Consider the following 24,297-nt stretch of genomic DNA (forward strand, 5'->3'; position numbering starts at 1 on the left):
GCTTTCACTTGCAAGCAGTCATGGGTAACATTCACTTAGATCCCTTTGTCCAGGTATCTGTCAGCACTGCCACCACCAATGGGGAAGTGATCTAACACTGACCAGCCACTCATTATGAAAGCTTATGGACTACAATTGTGTTTTGTATCAGGCCAGAGCAAAGGTGGCTTACTGAACAATGCTGGCAGGATGGTGAGAGGAGTGAAGAAACAGTCAGGCAGTAGAGAGCAGATAGGTGCATTTCATAGTCTTTGTGAGATATTGGAAAGTGTACTTTTTTACTTTTTTAAAATAGTCAAGGGAAAAGCCGCTCACAAATGCAGTGGTAGAGGGTGCATTTTGAAGTGGTGGAGCACAACTGATTTCCCCAGATTGGTCATACAGAGGGAGCGCGCTTAGTGAGCTAGCCTGGACCAAATCAGTGGCGTTTGGATACATATTTTAAAATAAGAGTTCTAAGCGGTGCACGTGCAAATACATATGGGGAAAAAGGTATAGGATTTAAAATACGTTCAGTAGGGAGACAAATGAAATGCTCCCACAGATGCCAGGCCATCAACAGTAGAGAGGAGTATTTTGAAATACATCTGCATGCTGGCAGTGCCCAAAGAAGAGAATTGGCAATGTTAGAATACCTGCCAAATTGACACAATAAAACCTTTTGAATGATATGTTTTATATTATATGTTGTATGGCATGTGTATAGTGCCCACTGCCATTGGTGGGGCCTCGAATTGCTGTGTGGAAGAACGCTATTTGGAGGACCGTGGTCTGAGATGTGAGATGTGAAGGAAGGATTCTCGAATGCATGTGTGCATTTTTTGCCAGCATGAAGGTAGGTAGGGAGTGGCTAGGTCCCTAATATCATAAAACGCGTGTGTGCATTTTCTTTAAGCTGCCCGAAGGTACGTGGGGAATGGCTACGTCCATACTAGCAGCCCATAGCAATCAGACGTGAGGATGAGTGTCATGATGGACTCTCCTGGCATAAGGCCTGACTGAAATGTTTTCAGTGGGGGCCCTGGTTCCGCCTTGTTGATTTATTAGGTTCCCCTGCATTCCTGTCCGGAGGGGTGATAGTTCACCTACGACATGGACTAAGTCTGTCAGTATGCTGAAGAGCAAAGCCACGTTTTGAGGTCTACTCTGAGAGTGAGTTGATCCTCTTTGAGACAGATGATCAATGGGATTGCATTCCAGATGGTGGGTGCTGGGCCTGAGAAAGACGAGCCCCCCATTCTGGATGATTTTGCCCCTGGAATGTCGAAGAGGAGTGCGATTGATCTCAGGTTTCGGTGGGGCTGTAGTGTGTAAGTTTATGTCCAGTGAAGGATATGTAGGGCGGGTGTGATGTGTTCTCTAGGGCCTAGGGCGAGGAGAAACCTTACAGCAGTGTTTTGTTCCCATTGGAGTTTTCTTAGTTGTGATGTGGGGGCCCCCAGGTTTAGGGCGTTAGCACAGTCTAAGTGTGAGTGGACGATAGCAATATTTGTGGAGGCTCTGTCAGAGAAGGTCAGGTAAGGAAAAAAGATGCAGCGGAGAATGCGCATGTGTAGGTAACAGCTTTTTGCCACGGAATTGATGTAGTGTGATAGGGTCAGGTTTGTGTCCATGATGCATCCAAGGTCTTTTACTGTGTTGGAGGTGGGGTGGATCTAAAGAGAGCTGCCACAGGGTGGGTTGGAGGGAGAGGGCATTCTTTCTGCAGAGCATGAGCTTGTTTTTTCCTGGGTTGAGAAGGAGGTGGTTACTAGTCATCGAGTGTTCGATTTCTGAGAGACATGATGCGAGATAGGGATAGGCGAAGGCCATCTCCTTTGGGTTTTTGAAGACGATTTGGGTGTCATCTGCGTAGTTATAGCAAGATAGGCCGTATGATTGGATGAGTGCAGGGAGGTGGCCCAGGTAGAGGTTAAAGAGCAGAGGGGAGAGAGAGGCACCCTGTGGCACTCTGTGGGTAACAGGTCAGGGAGTCGAGGAGAATGGAGGCATGTGTAATATTTGGGATCTGTTTGAGAAGAAGCAGGTTCTCTACTTCAGAGCTGCATCCCTGATGCCAACAGAGTGGAATTTGGACTTGAGGTAGGGTGATCAATGATGCCACAGGCTGCTGAGAGATCGAGTAGAATGAATGCAGCACAGCCTTCCGATTCTGAGTGCCTTTTATGATCATCCCAGATGGAGAATAGGCACAATTCAGTTCCTGTTAGGGGTCTGAAGCCGGATTGGGCGGGGTCGAGGAGTTGGTTGGATTCTGTGACCTGGCATAGTTAGGTGTAGACTGTTTGATTGATTAGTTTAGCTATGGATTGGCTGTTAGAGATGGGTCTGTATTTTGTCAGGACACAGGGGTCGAGAGAGGGCTTTTTGAGCAGGGGCTTGATGTATGAGGCCTTGAATTCTGCTGGAAAGGTGCCGGAAGTGAGGGATGCGTTACCAATATATCTTGTGAGGTGCCGACACAGGTTGAATATAGGATTTCTTTTAGTAGAGTGGAGACAGGAGTCTCCAGGGGATCCTGAGGGGCTGCTGTTAGACAGTAGCTTTAGAAACTCAGGGTGGGAGAGTGGGGAGAAGGAAGAGAAGAATAGGAGTGTAGAATGTGGTTCTGATGTCCTGTTCGAAGTAGCTGGGCAGGGGGTGGTGAGTGATGCTATTTTAGTGACTATGGCAATGTTTCTTTCTAGGGCTGTGTTGGGAAGTGTTCTGAGAAGGAGTCACTGACTGTTTTGTGTGGGTGGGTGAGGAGCTGGTGCATGCTGGGGCAATGAATTTGGAGAGGAGCTTGTGGAATTCCCTACAGGTATTCAGAGTGTTGGTGAATCTATTCCAGTAATTGGGTTTCTTGGCCTTGCGTATTTCTGCCTGGTAAGTTTTAAGATGACGGGAGTAGGTTATTCTGTTTTTTCATGTATGAGTATGTACGCCACTGCGCTCTAGGAGGTTGTTCTGGGAATTGGGAATTTTGAGGGATGTAGTAAACCATCTAGGGGATAGGCCTAGTCTGCTAGAGTATGATCTGACTGTGGTGAGTGTACTGAGTGCTTCTGAGAGTGAGAGATCAAAGTGGTGGATGTATGGCCCGAATGGGGACAGGGGGTGGAGGACAGGGAGGCAAGTAGGGAGTCTGCCTGGTCAGGAGTAACTTTCATTTTCTTCCAAAGAGGGGTGGGTGGGCATCCCTGGTGCTGCGAGGGGGGACGAGGCAGGGTCTAAAATTGAATGAGTGAAGAGGATGGTTCAGTGGTCCGTCCAGACAAGTGGGTGGGGTGGCAGTTAGACAATGTGGTCTGTAGAGCTGAGCATTAAGTCTAGAGTATGACCTGCAGAGTGAGTGGGGCCTGAGACTAGTTGTGATAGATGAAGGATTTCAATGTTGTCCAGTAGGGATTGTGTCATCCGGTTCTGTGGGATGTCGAACCACATGTTGAAGTCCCCTAGTGTTGTGAGTAGCAGGTGGGAGACCAAGATGGCTGCTATAGAGTCACTAAGGGTTTCTGCAAAGTGTCTATTGTACCCATGGGGTCTGTATTTGAGAAGGAAGCTGTAAGTAGGCAAGGGGGTGAACAGAAATGTTACCCAAATTATGACGACTTGCTCAACAATATATACCGGCATCATCACTATAAAAATATTCTTATGATACTTGTGCCCAAAGAATATCACGGGTATGCCCAGACGTGGGCCACATGCATGCTGGGCCTAGAGACCCACGTTACTCATCACTGATGACACACAATGAGGCCGGACATGTCTGGGGATGCTTGTGGTCTCGTGCAAAAGGGATGTGACCAAGCAGTTCGGGTTCGGCAGCCCCTTTTGGGGTGGGACGAAACCTGATATGCATATGGTCTTTCCCCTTTTCTAATTGCTTGGCAGGTAAAGAACAATGGTCTGGATGGTTGCCCAAAGCAATGCCAGAGGTTAAGATGAATTCTAAACCTATCAGCCATCACCTCTTTTGTTTTTAAAAGAATATAATTAGCCTAACTCAAGAGTATATGCCAGTGATGCCTCCCTTTCATGCTGGTTATGCCTAAAGGCCATTTTACATGGGCTTCATAACAATGTATCTCAGCACTGCCCCTAAAAAGCACACGTTCATGCCTCTTGTTCCCCACTTTAAAATACATTATTATGCTGTCTATGGCCAAAGAAAATCATGAAGCATGTTTCAACAATGTAAAATGCATTTTCATGCTACTAGTACCCAAAACAAGCCATGACTCAACACTACATACCACGAACTCACCCACCTTTACGCTGCTGTGGCCCAAATAATGTTATGAAGGATAGTTAACAATATATTCCAGAGCTGCCGCCATCATAGTAGTTACGCTAATAGTGCCTAAAGAATAGCATGAGTCCAGTCTCAACAATATATGCCAGTCCTGCGCCCCTATCATGCTGCTAGTGTCCAAAGGAAATTGTGAGAATATGTCAGCACAGGTTTCCTGGGATGCTGGTTGTGCCCTAAGAATTTCATGATCATATGCCAGTGCTTGTCCATTCACGCCAGTGTGTGCCCAATGTGGTTCCATGTGATTTGAACTAATTAAATTACGGAGAACGCTGTAATGACGAAAATGTTATAACGAAAAATATCAATTTCAATTTAGTTTAGTTTTTTGTTTTTAATTTGGGGGGTCCCCCAAAACCCCCTGTTTCCCTATGGTTTTACACACACCCAAACTTCCTCCACACCCGTTTTAACCCCTTACCCCAATCACATATACATTTTAAACAAACAATACAATATTTTTCGTTATAACATTTTCGTTATTACAGCATTCTCTGTAGCTGAATTTGTTCAAATCACTGCATACCCCAAATGTTTATCATGGGACCTGTCACAATAATATACGCTTGTCCTGTGCCCATATCATGCCTCTAGTGGCCAAAGAGAATATGAGACTTGACTCCACAATACATGCCAGTGGGGCCTCCCCTTTCGTACTGCTAGTGGAAAATAAATCACAAGGCTCCTGCTCACCAATATATACCAGCATTGCCTCTGCAAAACAAATGTTCGTGCTGTGTGTATCCAAACAGGATCATGTTGCCTACCTAAACAATATAGGCCAGCACTGCCCCCTTTCATGCTGCCTGTGCCAAAGTAAAATGTCAGAGCCCTATCTCAACAATAGGTGCCTGTGTTGCCTCTGTAAAATACAGAAGTTATGCCTTGTGTGCCCAAAAACATCCATGTAGCCCATCTCAATATTTCATATGGATATGTCTCAACAAGAATTGCCTCTGTGAAGCAGATTTTTCTGGTGCTTTCTGCTCAAGTTCTTCTCCACCGTCACTCTGTGCCCCCAAAATGCCATCGCGGTTCCCCTTGCAAAGATTCATACAGACACACACTTTATTTCAAATACTTATTTGCCCTAGTCCCTTGGCTCCGCTGATCCTACTTCTGCCACTACAGCCTTGGGGACAGAAAATCAGAGGGGAAGTAAATGAACAGCTTCTCTCCTTAAGTTCCACCTCCATAGGTTTTAGAGGAGACTTTAAGATCTTGTATTTGGAGTTTCATGCCCGGGTTCCAGACTTGACACACCCATGGACTCCTGTGTTCAGGACTCAATCGTGCCACCATGTGCCAGTAAGGGCACAGGCCTTTTGTCGCACTCATGTGGGACAGTGCCCCGTTGTATTTAGGGTCCTTTGTCTGCAGGTATGAGCCGATGCTGTCATGCAGAGTGCTTAACTGTCAGATGTACTGTTGGGCATCACAAACCACATTGGCGCCAATGGTGAAATGGTGGACAAATGAAGACAACAAACTCAGATCATATTCTGGTGGCTCTCAGAGCATGAAACTGCCATAAAGATCTCAGTCTTGGGGAAAATGTGTAATTTAGACGCATCATTTGTACCACCTTTAAACCAGTCAGTTTCCTACTGGTGGGCCCAACTTTGGAGGCCACCCTAGGCAAGAGGCAAAACAACAGGCATATGAACATGCCAGAAGCTAGCAACATTACCTTAATTCGAATTTACAGGCATAGCAGATGCCATAAACATATGGCAATCACTGCCTGTGCCTGGAAAAACAAGGCAGACAAATATGGGGAAACGCCTGAAACTTACATTTGCAGTATTATGAAGAAGTTACCCATTCTTTACTGCAATCACTATGAACAAATCAGAATAACTGTCCTGGGTGTTTGTTGACTAAACAAATTGTGTATATGGACAAAATGTGTTGTGCAGTGAACTGATGCTTTTGTATTTTATTATATGACAGGCTAACTGACATTTGCATAGCACAAATCTGCCTCTTGCGTACCCTTGTTGCAATGGCAGCAGCACGGCCAGCCTGGCACACTTTGTCATGTTAACAAGAGGACAGAATCTTTAAGGCATTGCCTCTTGTGATTCTTGGTGGGAATTCCAGTTGACCAGTTGCAAATGGCTTCTGCTGAATTCAATCGCTATCATATGGGGCTTTGGACCCATTCGAGAGAACATTCCAACTGAATCTAGTCTTGCAACTGATTGTTGGTTTTTAATATGGTATTATGGTTTTAGTTGATATTTTATTCAATCCATAGAATGTGTCTTATTTCCGAATGAAATACATAAAGATGCACAAATATCCCAAAACCCAAATGCAGCAACTTCATCCAAGTGAAAAAGGCCAACTTGTATTTGCTTAACACACCATGTTAAAATACGCTTTTTTTCTGCAATGTATTTTTCCCCCGGTTACCCACAGCTTGCATAGGGGCAGTAGCTTCAGCACGGTGGTAGGTACCAATTCCTGCTGACTTGGGCAGCCTCTGTACCTGCTTTGCCCATCTCCAAGACGACTCCGTTGCATTGCGTGTTTAGAAACTGGGAAGGTGCCCAGCTCATAGAGTACAGAGCATGAGAAGCGGGTGGCTATTCCGCAGAGTCGCAAGTAAAGCAACTCCCCATATCATTCTTTTGTCTTTAGTTATTCCATGAATGTTTTATTGGCTGAATCCCATGTATTTTCCGTTGTATGTTTGGAAGGTGGGTGAGGAGGCAGGAAAGACAGTTATTTATATTACCAATGTGTTAAAACAGTTGTTTCCTCAGGATGATATTGCAATGCAATGAAGTTGACCCATGAGACAATTACCGGGGTTCTGTCAGAGCCATTTTCGGGTGTGTGCATGTATTGGAGCACGGTCGGCTCTTCCTCAGAGTTTATAGGTGGGTTACCACCCTTTTCAGAATGTCCAGAGTGGCCCAGGCAGTCAGGATCGAGGAATGCCAGGCACTAATACCTGGTAGTTGTGCGGAATTCCTCCTTCCCTTAAAACGGACATCCTATGAACTCTCCAATTTGTCCCCCGGTGTCCCAGCATAACGGCCACTCACTCTACGGTTTGTTGTAGGTTCTCCACATAGCCGCTCTTCCCGCTCCGGCTTGCCCCATCACCATGCAACTGGATGGCCCATTCCGCACCAGCTTTCTTTCCGCTGTGCTGCCCATCTCCCCACTCCCTTCTTACTCACCGCTCCTCCACCGCTCCCCCTGTGTCTCTCTTCTTTCCCAGGCAATCAGCACTGCCTGCTGATCCACTGCCTCCAGCTTGCCTGCTTCTCCCTTTCAGACTGCACCCTTGAACGCCATATCTAGCACCCTCTTCTTGGCGTGGCTTCCATCAGGGCACACCCATTGCCAAAGCAATGTGAAGCCGAAGGAAACTCGTGCCCCAGTCTCGGCCTCATTTATTTTTGGCTATGAAGAGCAGCCTCCACCAAGACGGTTGCTAAAAGCTTCAGCAACCTTAGAGGTGGGAATACCAGCCACAAGGTAACCCTAATCTCCCCTTTAAGATCATTCAAGAATTCAAAAACTTGATGGCTTGCAATGCAACCCTCACTTCAACTCAACTCATGGACTCTGGTATTTGATTGCTGTCAATTTCAATGAAAAGATGCTCCAAATCCATGAACACATGAATAACAAAGTACATTTGCCACAACACAGTGCCAATGATGCTTCCATCCCCATCCCACCACTCCAACCTTCTTCTGCCTTTTCTCTGCATAGGACTCTTGAAACCCTACAGGACATCCTGAGTATCTGTACCCTATCAACGTGTTCCAATCCATAACAGAGCATTCTCTATTTATTTCATAAAGGCTGAGAGTGTCCCACTTATACTAAATTATGCTAGCATCAGACCAATGCCCAAACAACCTCCTGGATGAGTCCTGGTTTAGCTTCAGAACATCTCAGAGTTTCAGAATCAACCCTGCACTCAATCTGAAACACACTCAAAAACAACGCAGAAGGAAACTCACAGATTGCATTGATTCTTATGGACCTCTCAATTGCGTTTGACCCCATCAGTCACAAAATCCTCCTAAAGAGACTGGTAGAGTTTGGAATGAAAGGAACAGCTCTATGCTGGATCACCTCCTTCCTCACTTGTAGAACTGAAACCATTCATGGCTCCCTGCAATTCCCAACCTTTACCTCTGACCTGCGGATTACCCCAAGGTTCCACACTGGCAGCTCTTCGTATCAACATCTACACACCACTGCTACTGGACCTCATCAACAATGCTGGTGCCGCCTGCCACAACTAATCAGAAGACACACAAATAATCTAAACACAATTCATAACAAAGCGATAACAAACCCCTCAGACATAAAAGCATGCTTTGCACAAGTGGATACATGTTTGTTTGTTTGTTTGTTTATTCACTTATTATGCGCACCAGACCTGTAAGTAGTAGGGCGCAGCAGTATGGAAATTCAAAGCTTACATAGTTACACATTACACAATATGCAGATAAATACAAATATGATATAAAGGCTTAAGTAGTTACAACATTATACAAAGTGCAAATGTAGCAGTTTATATGGTTACAACAATAAGTAATGTACAAATATACAGATTACAGAGTATTACACTCCGTAGAGCACTTAGATCCACAATTAGAATAGAAAGCACATGAGTTTCAATTGGTAGCGCAGAGTTAGATGAGGATAATGTCCTGTAGAGTAGGAGTAGGTGACTCCAGCTGCGGACACAGCTTAAAAGGTAGGAAGCTAAATGTCAGTCGAGATGATGTGCTTTATAACATTTTTTCTGAAGTGCAGGTAAGGTTGGTGGTGGTCAGTCAAAATGTCGAAAATAAAATGTAGAATGACAATAATGTCAAAAAATAAATGTAGAAAAAAAAATGTCGAATTCCCTTTTTTTAAATTATATATTTATTTTGGGGTCCTGGAATAAAAAAAAATAGGTAAAACAAAAAAAAGAAAAAAAGGGGGGTTGGGGGGAAACCCCCCATTTCGAATAAAAACGTCATCAAATAAAATTCAACATTTTTTTTTCTACATTTATTTTTCAACATTTTGACTTTCTACATTTTGTCTTTCTACATTATCACTATAAACCAAGGTTGGTCAGTTCTCAAGTCTTGTGGCAGTAAGTTCCATAATTTAGCCTCCTTTACAGGGAAGCTGTTGCCACCTATAGTGGTAAGCCTGTATCTGGGTATAGACAGGCAGTTAACATTGCTAGCTCTGGTAGGTCTAGGAGAGATTCTTCTCTGAAATCTGTCTGTAAGGTAGCTGGAGAGCTTTATGAGTCAATGACAGCGTCTTTAGCTGTATTTTATTCCCAGTAGACAGCCATTTATGTTGGCGTCTAAGGGAGGAGATAGGATTTCCTTTGTTTATGCCTAGGGCTGCTCTTAAGGCATGGTTTTGTAAAGTTTGGAGCTTCCGGATGGTGGTTTTACTGGCACCACTATATAGGGCATTGCAATAATCAATTCTGGAAAGTATTAGGGCTCTGGCCAGGATCAAGCAGCTATCATCAGAGAGGAATGGTTTGCCAGCTCTTAGCAGCTTGCAAGTGTAGACCGTAGCAGAGGTCAAGGATTTTCTCTGCTTATCAAAGGACAATGTGGAGTCCAGGTAGAAACCAAGGGTTTTTACCTCCTTGGAGACTTTGATGGTATTCCCGTCGATATTGAATGAAGAAAACTCCTGGCCTAGTTTTTTGATGTTGGCCCTTGAATCCAGAATTAGCAACACGGTCTTATCATCGTTCAAGCATAGGCCATGAATGGCCATCCATGCTTGGATGATAAGATATACCTTGTTTACCAACTCCGTGTCCTTGCTATGATCCACAGAAAGCGGGAGGAGAATCTGAGTATCATCTGCCTAGTTGGTGTAGGTGATACCCAGACAGTCCAGATAATCAAACCGGGGTTTGGTGAAGATATTGTAGAGAGTTGGCAAAACACAAGAGCCCTGGGGAACACTGCACAGGATAGGGGTTGGGTCTGCAGCTGCCGATAGAGAGAAGACTCTCATGGTTCTCTCACTCAGGAAGGATTCAATCATCTGATAGCTTCTGGGGAGAAATGGGCGGCAGAGTCAAGGTGTCTACAGATGACTTTATGATCAACCATATCAAATGCGGCTGAGAGGTCAAGTAGGAGCAGAAGTACTGTCTTCCCTTTGTCTCTCAGCTCGTCTATTTGGGATTTTAAATCAATGAATGCTGTTTCCGTTCCGTGTAATGGGCGGAAGCCAGATTGTCTGTTACCTAGGAGTTTGTGCAAATCAAGGTGTTTTTGAATTTGATTGTAGGCAGCTTTGTCCAGTATTTTAAGTAGAAATGGACAGTGGTAATGGGACGGTAATTAGTAAGGATGAGAGGATCTAATTTCTATTTCTTGAGGAGAGGGAGCACCCAAGATTGTTTAAGGTTGGCAGGAATGGTGCCTGAGGCAAAGGAAGCATTAATCAGTTTAGTGATGAATGGAGATAGTTCTCTGGCAGCATCTTTTATTAGTTGTGCTGGGCAAATGTCTCCTTTACAATTAGAGGGCTTCAGTGACAGGATGATTTTTTCTACTTCCAAAGTAGACATTTTAGAGAAATTGAATATATCATTGTAAGCCGGCGGTGACGCACTAGGTAGAGGGTGTTTAGGTGAGTGCTGTAGATTCAGTATTTCTTTTTTTTGCTGAATTTTGTTTTGGAGCATGTTAATTTTGTTGGCTAGCCCATGTTGGATGTCTGCACACCAAGATTTGTCTTTGGTACAGATATCAGGTATGGCTATTGGTGACGTTGGTTCTTTTAATATGGAGAAAAGTTCTTTCATACTAGAATTAGATTTGGCAATACGCTCGTCATAGGAATTACGTTTTGCCCGGCAAACTTCCTTCTTGTAATACGAGGAGAGTGAGGTTAATTTAGCTTTGTTCTCATTGGAGGGGCAAAGTCTCCAATTGGTTTCACTTTTTCTTTTCAAGATACAAAGGTCTTTGAGTTGTGGTGTGAACCGTTTATTTATGTGGGCTATTGGTCTGCTGGGTCTTAGTTTGAGAGGGGCAGTGTGGTGAGCATATTTTTTGGTAAATTCATGAACTAGAGTGCTAGGATCAAGATTTTCTGGCAATGCATTAAGAGTGGGGAGGATAGCAGGGATTACTTTCTCTGCTGTAATACCTTTTTTATTTCTTGTTAGGCATGGTGGTGCTAATGGAGGAGCCAATGGGGTGGGTCTTATTGTAGATAGGTAGAAGGACACCAGTGAGTGGTCTGTCCACGATGGAGGCAGGATAGATGAGATAGTAGCTGTGCAGTTATAGTCCGCTCTCCAATCCAGTATTCTCCCTTTTAGGTGGATGGGTTTATTAACTTTTTGAGATAGACCTAGTGAGTTGATTGTATTAACTATATCTGTGACATTTTTATCCATTGGTCATTAAAACATATGTTGAAGTCCCCTAATAGGAGTAATTGAGAGGACGGTTTGAGGTTGTTCGTGAGTATGTTGTGTAGATCCTCCTCGAAGGCGCCGAGAGGACCAGGCGGTCTATATATCAGGTGGATGGTAAGTGATTGTGAGTTATTTATCTGGAATTTAGAAAGAGAGAACTTCTCATGATTGTGACAGATGCGTGGGGGCTAGTCTTAGCGAGAGACACGTTTTAGAGATGATGGCAATGCCACCTCCTCAGGCACCATCTTGGTCTTGCCTAGTTATTGTATAGCCATCCGGGATAGATAACATAAGTGAAGGTCCTGCTGCATTGTAAAGCCATGTTTCGTTAGCCTAAAACTCAATCCGTCATAAAATTGAAATGATGATTTGCAATCCAGTTCCATCTAACACTGCATCAACCCCTTGGCCTGAGGAGATGGGCCCATTTCCAACCTCATCCTCCATGCTAAGGAAGCTCAGAACTGCTATGGACACTGCTCTCACACTTGAGCCACAGATTAGAGCTATTGTATGAAACTGCTTTTTTCCAGTTCTGCACTCCATGCTGCATCATACCTTACATTGCTTAACATTCACCCACCAAACCATGGCTGCGATATCTCCAGTGCTATCAAGACTGGGTTAAGCAAATAGCCTCTATCTCAGACTTCTAGACTACCTCATGAGAAAATTACCAAAATGCAGCAGCTAGTATATCCCTCAGGATGAAAAGGTTTGAGTACAACTCCCCAGCATTCTGCATATTTCATGGACTTCCCATCAAGAAAAAGATACATTTCAAAGCGCTCCCCATTGCTCAGTTCTTCTACAACGGAAAGGGGCCATTATCTTTCATGCAGACGGTCCAGCATTGCACAACCTCCAGGACACTGAGGTCAAGTAACATCGCACTAGCCAAAGACCAGAGCTTTAATTGGAAATGACAGGGAGGATCCTCACTCTCCCTAGTGACTACAACACTTTGGAACATGCTATCTAAATATCTCTGCATGGAGAAGAAATGCCAGGCATTTAGGAAACAGCTCAATGCATGGCTGTTCAACTAACTGAACTAGATAAAGAGCAATGAACCGGACTTCAACAAGAAGTAACAGCCTGTTCCCTCACCACGCATAGTAAACGGACATGGCGTCTAACCACCTGGCAAAATCACTCTAAACCGTCAATCCAACCTAAGACGCTCCTCAGCTTTTCAAAAATCACTCACAAGCCTTTCCTCTCACTTATAAGGCTTATGTGTGTCACATCTCCCAAACTAATATGTCAAATAAATATCCCCTTCAGCCCAAAGGCAACACCCTAATCAGAATCTGATTCCTATACACAAGCCATGTAAACCGCTATACAGGTCTACGTATAACACACCCGTCCGGGTTGCAGATGTTAACCGTTGCCTGGCAATGGAGCACACTGCAGTTTCACTATCCACAATCAAGACCCAGGAAGCTACCTTAGCCTACCACCACCTCCTCCCAACCCTCTCTTCATTAACCTAACACCTTGCTATTACAATCCTGCAACCTTGCCCCTCACTCTCCCCAATCAGACAACACCCTAGGGCTTGTGTACTGAACATGCCCCTACCCTATTGCCCTTCTATCGACAATCCAAACAAATGCTGTTTGTAACCGAAGGGTATCACGTATGGCTAACCTGCTGTGGTATATACCCTCTCACAAGAACAGAGTACCCCATTTGCACATGGTGAACAGGTGCTTCTAACCTCCACTCATCAACACCACTGGTTTTCTGTATCTGCCTCCCTCTATCCCACTAACACTGCCTACCCCTTTCTCTTATAGAACCATGCACAGCGAGGTTAACATTGTTGGCAGGATGGTGCAATATAAGACCACTTACATCCTTAATGAACGTAATGTCTCTCTGCCTCACATAAGGAAGCAATAATGAATTCTTCCCTGAATAGCCAGTTTACAGAAAAGCACAATGAACAACACTTACTAGAGATGCTTTTGAAAAAATGGTGCAATGAGCTGCAGGGATTTTAAAAAAGACACTTAATTGAACAGACCATGTAAAGAAAAAGTAAACTCAGTGACTCTCATTGGATAGGCTATTTAAGAAGTAAAATATGACCATATCACAATAGTCACCCTATGCACAAAACACTGTTTTATGCTTAACACACAAAAGCTTTTCACAAGAAATTACCGGGCGTCCTTAGCGGGACCCGCGAGCAGACCTCGCAATGAGGCGGTAGGGGGTGGAACAGCGCCAGCAGCTCTACCGGGGCCGTTAACCCCCTTCCGCCTAGGTCGTAATGAGACCCATGGTCTAGTGAAGGACATATTCACAATGGTTCCAAATGGTGGTGTTGAGGTGCTCAGAAATATCCAGACCAAGTATTATTAATTAGTGGGATTCACCATACACAAAACACTTGTTTGCACAAAATAGCCATGTTACCAAAAGTGTTTCTTTATAAAACTTGTACACGTTTTTAATATTATTACAATTAAAACAATGCATTAAACGATTTGAATCCAGAAATAACTTATGACTATAGCTTGTGCTCACCGACTAAGACAAATTATTCTATGGCACATAAATGCAGGAAAATATACAAAAATAAACCAAAGTAAATACAAATTCAAATTCTAATGTTGTCTATACAGTGTAATCATGTAGCACCTCAAAGATATGCGCTGTGTAAAGACCACATTATTCTAGCCTTACGTTCCTGGCAGATAGTTTGCAACATATTCAGATTCTTGTCGGCATTCAGCCTGTTCTGGCTTATTTGCCTACCTGTTCATGGCCACGCCTATATCAGGATCCCGGGTGACCTGAGAGGCTATCCATCTACAAACAGAGCGCTGTTAAAAATAAGCAAAAACGTGTTGGCCCTTAGTAGGCACTCATATGATGGTACTAACTTGCCAAAAGATGGCAGCAGCTGGCAATGCGAGTGCCAGGGCATATGATGGCAGTGCCTGGCACACGCCTACCTAATACTTATAAAAGAGACAGAAATATTGACTTTGCTGATGCTTGATGCTTATTTTTAACAGGAAGTCAATGCAAGAAACGAATGTGAGGACACACACATTGCTTCAAAATCAAGTGTCTGAAGACAAAATTGGTTGCAATATTTTTATTACGCAAGGAGTCGATTGACAACTGCAATTACTCTATTATCACAAAGAAGACGACTGCTCAAAAATAACAATGGCTTCCTAATACAAGTCTATAGTCTAATGTTACTGCATACCAGAGCTAGAGCAAAGAGATCCCAGGAGGGTGTGTTTTGGGTGGGAGGGGCAGGTAGTGGGTGGGAAAGGCTTAGAGATTAGCATGGTCGCTGATGGACAAGGGATGATAAGAAGTCAGTACACTAACTGGCTCAGCGTCCCCCTTCACATCCCATCTCACTTCTAAATCTATTCCTATTCCGATAGTTCTGGCTTCATAAGTGGCGCAAACGCACCATCTAATAGCCAAAACAAATCCATAAACTTGGCATCAGTCACAGCTTTTTTAATTGGTCAATAGAGAATTCGTTATCATATCGCTATAGTTCAGTCCAGGCACAGCTATTTCTGAACTTTATTCACAAAACCTAGACGAAAAACATGTTTTTTTAAAGTTCATAATTTATCAATTTAGGAGCAGTTAGATATATAAAGCAACGCAGAACTACACAGACACTCGTTACTTATGTGGTTTGTAAAGGCATCACGTGCTTCACTGAGGGCACATCTGGGTGCAAGAAGCGATGGGAAACCGTCTATTTCATGTAAAATGGAAGGATTGTTGTTTCACTACTGTCCTGTCTACCTTCTCGTCACTTGCTGTATGATTGTGCGTCTGATAATGTCCAGAATCTGACTGCAGTGAACAGCTGTCAAAGACCATGCAACTGCTCTGGGGTCATTTCAAGAAACACGTTGCTGTAGAAAAAGCTGACACCACATGTCTCTTGATCCTTCAATGACATGACAAGAAGCAGCCTTACGTGATATCCGTGATCGACTATGGTATTCATAAACAACATTTCTTGAATACCTGAGTCGGCAGGATATTGGTAAATTGTCATTAACAACAGGCATAAAGGCAACGCAACAGAACATTGAAAAAGCTAAAGGAATGCTCACTCTTAATAGGAAAGTAGATTGATTCCGTAGCAGGTGTTTCTAGTCAAATCTGTTCTGTCCTGGAAGCGAAGAACAATGGCTGGCCGGCGAACAGTGACCCCTCCCATAAATGCCAGAGGCTGTCATACGGCAAAGGTGGGTGAGGGAGTTAGGGGTTCCTTGAAACCCCCTGAATGTGCTCTTGATGAATTGAACAGTAACACCCTTGATCACCCAAAGCCATGCACCTTCCATTCTCCCTCGAGTTCGTTTTGTTTATTTTCAGAACTACCCTACCAGAATGCACTACCAGACCAGATGGGTTTAGCAAGCAGCAGAGGAACTCTGATGAGAGACAACAACCAGGTGCCTGTCAAGAGAATCAAGTGAAAAAGACACCGCTCACCTGAGTCTCGAGCCAGCAGAGTATGGACACTATTTGCAGTGGGCGTGGCTAAGAGAACTTGTTGTGCCTTTGCAAGGCATGACCAACCCACAGGGGAAAAGACAGCCACAGACAGGCCCCAAGGGCGTCATGGATCATCCTGCTTCTGCTTACCTGCTCCGGATCAACCTCCGGTGGTTCTGAGTTCTACACGCAGCGCTACTCACCCAAGATATCTTTGGCAAAATAAAGACAATTCGGACACTACCGGATTCTCAAAATCCACCGCGCAACGTTCACCTTGTGGAAAGGACTTTCTTGCTAGTGAAGAAACTAGCACATTGAACACTCTGCATCGCTGTGAAGGCATATAACAGCGTGTGGCATCAGAACTCAGCAAACAGACATTGGCATCATCCCTACGAGTGTAGGGCTGTGAATCTCCCATAGAATCGCGCCCCTGCGAATGCAGGATGGAGTGCACACCCCACTAAAAACCAAGGTAAGCCCTTAGGCGACATCACATCACATAGTAGAGAGAAGGGAAGGGGCCCAGGGGAATCAGGTGAACCCAGGTCGGAGTGTGCATCTTATATTTGATAGGTGTTCCTCCGTGTTAGGCAGAATCCTGTGCAGTGCCCTTAGGGATCACTACACACAATTAAGACTACAGGTGGCAATACAGGTTTTACCTTTGGTACAAGGCTGTACTACTATGTTAAAGTGGTAGCAGTAGCGGAGTAGCAAGGCTTATCTCAAGAGTATATGAGCAGTAGCAGAGTTTACACAAAGGGACCACAATTACTGTGACTCAAGCAAAGAATGACTCAAGGTTTCAGGTAACAAATATAAGTACATTTATTTTTAAACCATCTGTTATAAACACAACACTTCTATTAATTCAAAACCACACGTAAAATACACTACAACCAACCAATTCACTTTGGTACACTCTAACTCAAGGTAAGTACCCCATGTTTAACGGACCGGTGTTGTGAAACAAAAGACATTACCGGGAAAATACACTTGCGATCACTTTTTGACAGTAATGACAGTTCGGTCTTACTAAAGAAATGCGTATCCGTGGCAATAAATGTTACCGGGGCAAAAACACACTTAGCACCTGAGTTAACCAGAGAGAGTTGGGGGCAAAATCATAGGCAATACTTTTGTCAAGGCAGACAGAATCAGAGAACACTATTTGATGGAATTCAAGAGTCAATAGGCCGGAGCCAGTGTCAAGTGGAACCGGGTTCCTGTTGTCGAGGATCACACAGTCGGACAGTTCAAGATTCAACGTTGCCAGCAGTACTTAGATATTGTCAACAGAGAAAGCAAAAGTCATAAGAAGGAGGGAAAACAAGGGCAAGTCTTGGAGGCGAAGAAAAGCTATTCACCCTAATTCCTCAAGCAGAACACAGTACCTTATTCAATGAAGAAGCTGGTGCCACGACAGTTGCTCCTGTTGGTTTCCTGCAGACCCACGGTTCCCGGAGCTTCGGTGCAAAGGAGGACGTCTGGAGGGGTCTGCACCACACAGGGATGAAGCCGGCAGCAGTGACGGTGAATAAAAGGTGCACTCCTTAAAAACAGGAGAGGCTCTTCAGATGGCTATCCGGACCACTACAGCAGTGTGCACCGATTTCGACCAAGAAGAGGATCCTCTGGCTGTGGAAGATGAGCTGGTTATTCCCACCAGTCCCAAGGGAAGAAGACTCTGGACTGTATCTTCTCTTGTCATCGAAGGGTAGATAGCTCGGGACTGCAGCAGGGCTTCACTGGGACGGGGTAGTTGCAGCAGCTGTCTTCTTCTCAGCTTCTCTTCGGTCCTTGTAGTTCCAGTGGCGACTCTGACTTCTAGCCCAAGAGACTGGCTTTTTATGCGAAAATCTCCCATTCACACAGCCTGGCTGTCAATCACGCAACAGGGGGGTTGTCCAGCCCAGACAACCACCTCTGCCAATCATGGCAAAGTGACTACACCCCTCCCTCACATTCAGCCCACCTAGACACCCAGGCGCCTGGAGGAGGGCTTCTTGGCAGAAGCCTGCCAAAAGACAGTGAAAAAAGGAGGCAAACCTGGTTTGCCACGCAAAGTAAAACACAAGAAGGACTTTTACAAAAAGAAATGGAAAATAAACCCGACCAGAAGCAAAAGAAAAAGTATTTGGTCAAGCGGGTTTATGTTCGAGGCTAATATAATAGCCTAAAACAATACCACGTTTATATAATATAATCACGGTAGAAAAGTTAGGGTAGATACCACTGCCACCAGCCAAGTGTAAATGTTAAAAGAGTGAAACAATGCTCTAGGAGGTGCAGATAAAAAGGGCTAAGGAGTAACCCTTTTTAGTACTCCATGTAAAATGGGGTTTACTGGATCTGTGGTTAAATGACTAAGTAAAGTTAATGGCAACTTTACCCTGTTCTGGGAGACTGTAGTCAGCCTCAGAAATGGAGCTGGTGGGAAGTCTAAAAGACAACCCTGTGTCACTGCACGGAAGGTGCTGTGTAACACACAAAAGAAGGGGACTACTGAAGTGGTGTACTCCAGAGTCCACAATCACAAAAAACAGGTAAAAGACACATGGCAAAACATGGGTAAGAGTCGGGGAAAAGCTCACACTCTTACCAAGTGAAAAAAATAAACTCCAGAAATCCAGCAAAGCTGCTGGGGGACTCACTAGGTGAGGGAAATTAATTCTCCATAACACTCCGGGTGAAACAGGGGAAGTAAGAACTCGGGATCAAAGGAGGCGCATCCATTGCTCCTGCAGAGACACAGGTGAGTTTGACACAGGGCCAGGTGGAGCACACAGCGAATGGGGGAGGGGGAGAAGCAGAACCCACAGGTATAAACACCTTGGTGTAGCCGCAGAGTATGAGGAATGTTCGGGTGAGTTAAAGAGTTGTGGAAGTGGACCTAAAGATCTAAAGGAGGACGAAAGGTGGATCAGAGTGCTCAGGAGCCTGTGAGCAGCTGGATAGGAGTGTAGGTGAGGGATTATATGTGTGAGAGAATGGAACCTAGTGGAGTGTAGCTTTGTTTTATGAGAGGGGGTGTAAGAGAGAATGGAAGTGTAGTGAGGGGGTGTGTAACAGTGCTCTTGGGGTAGGGGAGGGTATAGAAAGATAATGGAGAGTGATTGGAGGGGTGAAAGGTATAGAGTGGAGACAGGTAGGATTGGAAAGAGGGGGAAGTAGAAGAACAGAGATGAAAGATGCTAGAGGTAGGTGGAGTGAGAGTGTGAATGAACTTTAGGGACTGAGGGAAACGAGGTGAGAGGAGAGAGAGAGTCAGTGGGGAGTGAGAGGGGGTGGGGAGAAAAGGTGGAGAACAGAAGGAGAAAGATCAGAGTGAGTGGGAGACGGCGTGAGAGGGCAGGAAAGTAGGAAGAGGAAGATCAAGGAGGGGGCTGGAAAGGGAGGAAATGGGAGAAGAAAATAAGTAAATGTAAGGGAATGGAAAGGAGTGCATGAGAGGGAGAGAGTGTCTGAGGGAAACCAGGCACCAATCAAATTGGAAAATTATCTGTTGGGAAGAACTGGAGTAGGGTACCCGTTAGGAAGTCTCAGCAGAAGTTAGTTAGTGAAGGTGCCGGCTTCAGACTCTCCCCTGGGTGTGAGGTTATTCCAGACAGTAGGGTTTTCCAACCTCTAGCATTCAATTTGATCCTGTGTTTCAGTGAAGCCCGGCTTGGGGTGATGGCAGACCCTGTGAGGCTAATGGACCAGCTAGAAGACTGCTTTAGTCAAATTACCAGGCCCCCTACATCACATCAAGAAAACACCCCAAGAAATCTCCTAATAACAACTTTTGATTTATATATCTTAATGTTTTCGTGTAAGGCCAATCGGTGACAGCCCCTTGTGTGGGATGATCTGCTAAGGAGCAAAGTGATGGCAGAGCCTAGGCCGGGAAGAGAGCCAAGCGCACCCATCAGAGATGTGAGGGCATCTTGATTAACAAGTTGAATCCATCCAGGGCATACATAGCCCTTTACCAGAGGTCAATCAACTGAGTACAATTAAATTGGTTAATAATATTGATAGTTAAAGTGCTCAACCCTGGAGAAATACAGCATGCTACACTACATACATGTATCACGTTTGCTTGATTTGTACAGTACTCTCAATGGGACTAATTTGCTTTTTGCCACTATCAACAAGAAGCGAGAAAACAACATTGGGCAGAGATCCAGCAAATATTGTGAGGTGTTTGTCCATTGTGGTGAAGTCTTATATTTTGGGCCGGGACTGGATCTGTGCAGTCCATGGGCCAGCTGCCATAACCTAACCTGAAATGCTAACCTGAATTGCTGTGCTGAGAAGAAGGTTTCTGGGGATTGCAATGGCACAGACGAGATAACAAACGGTGGTGTGGAAGATTGCCCAGAGCAATACCAGTGCTTCAGATTAATTTAAAACCTTCTGCCCATCACTTTTTTGGCCTCTGGCCAGGTCCGCCCGCCCATTCTCGATCTGGTGTGCAGAGTAGGGCAAAGACTGCTCGCTGGGTACTTTTCCCACTGCAAGTTCAGCTTTTACATCCAGAACGATACAGATCTAATACAGACATTGCTATCAAGTGACCCCGGTATTTACTGGTAGTCAACTAGAAAAAGCAAGCCATGTGAAGTACCTCTGTGATGCCAACAGTGGCAGCTAGAGCCCAGGGATACACCTAGGAAGGCATTCATTGTTGCTCCTAGGTATGAGCGTGGTAAGTTGCACACCAGCATCTGCGAGTTGATAACATTGAGTGCAAATTCCTACCTCTGCAATGCATGGAATGCTGAGCATAGAAGGGATTGCAGGGCCCATCCACAGCTGACACGGACCCTAACAGAATTTCTTATCAGGGATAATTATGCATATCTGAAGAGCACCACAGAACAAAGGCAGAATCGCTTGCAATGAAGGTTTTTGAAGCAGAAAACCCTTTGCAATGCCCATGAGAGTAGACAGCTGAGTGTGGTTCAGAAGTGGGAGGCCCTGGGGGTACAGAGCAGGTTGAAAGATCACATATGCCTTTTCTACAGCTGCTGTAACACCCAATTTAATGCAGAACAGAGGCTGCATTTAAAATCTGCAACTCTGTCAAGAAACAGCATAATTATGATTTAATACCATCCTGGTGGTAATTTAATCTTTTAACATACCCATACCTGAGTTGGGTTACGGTGGCTGGTAATTCACGTAACTGAAGCCAGAAACTATCTGTACCATACTTATGGCAACAGTCTGAGGCGTGACCAAACATGGATAGACTGCGTATATTGTACCCAAATTGACTGTCTCTGCTGCAACCAGCAGGACAGTACTCAGTGGGAGCTGTCTCTCTTTGATCCTTTGTGAGGTCGGCAACACCTCTCTCCAGCAGGGCATCCCTCAGCAGAAGCGTTCCTGGGAAAGAGCAATCAAAGGGAACACCCTAAACATAAGGACTAGCCTCACACCAGGGAGTTGCATACCAAAGGGCCTTCATGCTATGTGTCTTAAAAAGTGGTGCTATTGGCACAGAAAGAGAGATCCCAGCACAGTTTTTAAAAGGATTCCACCATCTTGCTTTTCTCTCTATCTCTTCTTCCCTCCTACCCTTCCTTTAGCACAAAGCACTTTTGGTTTGTTGCATCTAGCCAAAAACACTTGTTCAAAAGACATACATAGGACCACTTAAAGCATGCCTGTTTTCATTCAATTCCATTGGGCATTTCGCCAGCAAAAGAGGTGGTCTCCCAGTCCTTCTTTGATTCACTTTTGGACCTGCAAGAAGAACTCATTTGGACCTCATTTGGACCTCTTTTGGGAGAGCAGTCTTCTCCAAAGGCCTCTGCCAATGAGGTAAAGATTGAGCCTTCCAAGACAGAGGAACTCTCTGATCCCTTACTCCCAGCGCACATTGGAGTTGACCTGCTGCTGGAGCAAGACCTGCCCTTCTGCCAGCTACACCCATGCCCAAGCTCTCACTGGAGGTGACTGACCTCTGCAGGTCTTTGCAAGTCTCCCCGATATTGGGAGAACAGGAACTCATTTTGTCCCTGAGCCCCTGGATTGGGAATCGCAGCATCCTGAGAGCCAGAGCACAAACCGCTTTGAGCTATCTTTGAACCACGTTTGACTAGCTTTGAACCAACAGTGCCTGCTTGTGCTGCTTTTGACAGACTCTAAACCTTCAAAATGCTACAACCTCTGTACTACAGTGACTTTGCTCTCAATTTCAAACAGGACACTTGTGACCTCTGAACCTTCTCTGTGCCACTGGAGACAAGGAGCTGCAGACCAGGATACTGAGGCAGCAGGGCACAAGTGTACACTGGTTTTGGCATGAATTTTAAGGAAAGGGAGCTTTGTTTAGTAGACCAACCTATCTGAGATGGTTTGCCCACATCATTTACACCCTTGCCAGATGGCATCCTTCACAATTACTGATTAAAGATTATGAAGACACTATTTTGATCCCTCTTTGCAGAGAATTCCCTTATGCAGAGGACTAATCTAGCGAAATGTCGCATATCAGGCATTTATTGTTCATTAGTTATTTTATTCATACATCAATAGTTGAAATGACTCAGGTAGTTGGCAAAAGGAAGACTGTTTTAATATCAATTATCTAAAGCAGGGAGCATAACAAACATGAACTTGCTCGATCCTCTTTTTCAAACAGATAGTAAAAACTGAGATCTTTTAAGGAAAACTCATCATCAATGACGTTAACCTACGTATGTACTAACGTCATCCTACGTGGCAAACTAATCTAGCGAAATGTCACATATCAGGCATTTATTGTTCATTAGTTATGTTATTAGATTGCACGTTCCTACAAGAGCAAGTTCGATGATGAAACCCACCAGAAACAACTGCTTTCCTCAGACTTTCCGCCAGCCAGCTTTGCAGTAGACCTTTAATGTAACTTTGAGAAAATAACCATGTCTTGGGTGTTTAACAAAACGATAAATGATCTTGCACAGGTCTCTAATCAATAGGGAAAGAATCACACTATTTTTCAGCTAAGTATGAAAAGGATACAAAAAAGGGGTAGCAGGCGCCCCTCTCTCGAAAGAACAAGGCATGATAACCTGTTCAGTGGTTATTAACCACATTGAGAGTTCGCAGCCATTGCTTTTTGCTCACTGTACCTTCACAGATGGGAAATATCCATTTGCATATCAGTCTTTGTCCCGCCCACAAGGGCAGTCCAGCACCGAAATGCTATGGCAATTCCTCTCTGAACAAGAGTACCATCAGCAACCCCATACACGTGTTTCAGCCTTGTTGGGCATCATCAGTGAGGTGAAACTGAGCCTCTCTAAGCACAGTGAGCAGGGAGTCCACGTCTGGTTGCCCCCAGGTAACCTAGGGTGACCAACCCCAAGTTCCTTTCAACAATACAAAAAAGGGTAGCAGGCGCCCCTCTCTCGAAAGAACAAGGCATGATAACCTGTTCAGTGGTTATTAACCACATTGAGAGTTCGCAGCCATTGCTTTTTGCTCACTGTACCTTCACAGATGGGAAATATCCATTTGCATATCAGTCTTTGTCCCGCCCACAAGGGCAGTCCAGCACCGAAATGCTATGGCAATTCCTCTCTGAACAAGAGTACCATCAGCAACCCCATACACGTGTTTCAGCCTTGTTGGGCATCATCAGTGAGGTGAAACTGAGCCTCTCTAAGCACAGTGAGCAGGGAGTCCACGTCTGGTTGCCCCCAGGTAACCTAGGGTGACCAACCCCAAGTTCCTTTCAACAATACAAAAAAGGGTAGCAGGCGCCCCTCTCTCGAAAGAACAAGGCATGATAACCTGTTCAGTGGTTATTAACCACATTGAGAGTTCGCAGCCATTGCTTTTTGCTCACTGTACCTTCACAGATGGGAAATATCCATTTGCATATCAGTCTTTGTCCCGCCCACAAGGGCAGTCCAGCACCGAAATGCTATGGCAATTCCTCTCTGAACAAGAGTACCATCAGCAACCCCATACACGTGTTTCAGCCTTGTTGGGCATCATCAGTGAGGTGAAACTGAGCCTCTCTAAGCACAGTGAGCAGGGAGTCCACGTCTGGTTG

The 24,297-nt window shown here is 44.8% G+C and overlaps 1 protein-coding gene across 1 annotated transcript in view; it reads left to right on the top strand.

Annotated features, from left to right (window-relative positions):
- LOC138578496 (potassium voltage-gated channel subfamily V member 2-like) overlaps positions 1-24,297 on the top strand; it is a 41,812-nt gene that overhangs the window by 2,342 nt on the left and 15,173 nt on the right. The window lies entirely within an intron of this gene.

Source organism: Ambystoma mexicanum, chromosome 1p (assembly GCF_040938575.1).
Source record: "Ambystoma mexicanum isolate Mex_15411 chromosome 1p, UKY_AmexF1_1, whole genome shotgun sequence".
Taxonomy (NCBI): Eukaryota; Metazoa; Chordata; class Amphibia; order Caudata; family Ambystomatidae; genus Ambystoma; species Ambystoma mexicanum.